This window comes from Arachis ipaensis, chromosome B6 (assembly GCF_059453495.1).
Source record: "Arachis ipaensis isolate K30076 ecotype BB chromosome B6, ASM5945349v1, whole genome shotgun sequence".
Lineage (NCBI taxonomy): Eukaryota > Viridiplantae > Streptophyta > Magnoliopsida > Fabales > Fabaceae > Arachis > Arachis ipaensis.
In genome coordinates this window covers 125,215,831-125,216,597 of record NC_142441.1, presented here as the reverse complement: position 1 = coordinate 125,216,597, position 767 = coordinate 125,215,831, and the positions used below count along the sequence as shown (strand labels likewise).

General features: G+C 41.5%; 1 non-coding gene across 1 annotated transcript; it reads right to left on the bottom strand.

Annotated features, from left to right (window-relative positions):
• Positions 1–216: 216 nt before the first annotated feature.
• Positions 217–324, bottom strand: LOC148562637 (small nucleolar RNA R71). The gene has a single exon (XR_015887406.1). It is a non-coding gene; the product is annotated as a small nucleolar RNA R71 (small nucleolar RNA).
• Positions 325–767: the final 443 nt, after the last annotated feature.

Genomic DNA, 767 nt, shown 5'->3' with positions numbered 1-767 from the left:
GATCCTTTTCAGTTCTTAACTGAATTCTTGCAGATATGTGATACTGTTAAGACTAATGGAGTAGATCCTGAAGTCTACAGGCTCATGCTTTTCCCTTTTGCTGTAAGAGACAGAGCTAGATTATGGTTGGATTCTCAACCCAAAGACAGCCTGAACTCTTGGGATAAGCTGGTCACGGCTTTCTTAGCCAAGTACTTTCCTCCTCAAAAGCTGAGCAAGCTTAGAGCTGATGTTCAAACCTTCAGACAGAAAGAAGGTGAATCCCTCTATGAAGCTTGGGAAAGATACAAACAGTTGACCAAAAAGTGTCCTTCTGACATGCTTTCAGAATGGACCATCCTGGATATATTCTATGATGGTTTATCTAAGCTATCAAAGATGTCACTGGACACTTCTGCAGGTGGATCCATTCACCTAAAGAAAACGCCTGCAGAAGCTCAAGAACTCATTGACATGGTTGCTAATAACCAGTTCATGTACACTTCTGAAAGGAATCCCGTGAGTAATGGGACGCCTATGAAGAAGGGAGTTCTTGAAGTTGATACTCTGAATGCCATATTGGCTCAGAATAAAATATTGACTCAGCAAGTCAATATGATTTCTCAGAGTCTGAATGGAATGCAAGCTGCATCCAACAGTACTCAAGAGGCTTCTCCTGAAGAAGAAGCTTATGATCCTGAGAACCCTGCAATAGCAGAGGTGAACTACTTAGGTGAACCTTATGGAAACACCTATAACTCATCATGGAGAAATCATCCAAATTTCTC